Source organism: Myotis brandtii, unplaced genomic scaffold (genome assembly GCF_000412655.1).
Source record: "Myotis brandtii unplaced genomic scaffold, ASM41265v1 scaffold439, whole genome shotgun sequence".
In the NCBI taxonomy this organism is placed as follows: Eukaryota; Metazoa; Chordata; class Mammalia; order Chiroptera; family Vespertilionidae; genus Myotis; species Myotis brandtii.
In genome coordinates this window covers 478,579-479,022 of record NW_005366783.1, presented here as the reverse complement: position 1 = coordinate 479,022, position 444 = coordinate 478,579, and the positions used below count along the sequence as shown (strand labels likewise).

General features: G+C 39.9%; 1 protein-coding gene across 1 annotated transcript in view; it reads left to right on the top strand.

Annotated features, from left to right (window-relative positions):
- Window positions 1-444, top strand: part of CHRNA5 (cholinergic receptor, nicotinic, alpha 5 (neuronal)) — a 21,643-nt gene that overhangs the window by 14,170 nt on the left and 7,029 nt on the right. The window lies entirely within an intron of this gene.

Here is a 444-nt window from a genome sequence, read left to right as displayed (position 1 = left end):
TCTTTCTCCCTTCCTCTCTGTAAAAAATCAATAAAATATATTTAAAAAAAAATTTTTGAGTTGTTTATTTTTGCACACCTTTGTTTTTCTTTTTAATGTATTTTTATCGATTTCAGAGAGGAACAGAGAGAGAGAGAGAGAGAAACATCAATGATGAGAGAGAATCATTGACCTGCTGCCTCCTGCACGCAACCCCAGCCTGCAACCCGGGCATGTGCCCTTGAGCGGAATCAAACCCGGGATCCTTCAGTCCTCGGGTCGATGCTCTATCCACTGAGCAACACCAGCCAGGGCTCTGTGCTGAGTGTTGTAACTTACACAGTGTGCTGTGGTTGGTGACTATGAACTTTTCTTTTTTATTTTTTTAAAATATATTTTATAGATTTTTTACAGAGAGGAAGGGAAAGGGAGAGAGAAACATCGATGAGAGAGAAACATCGATCA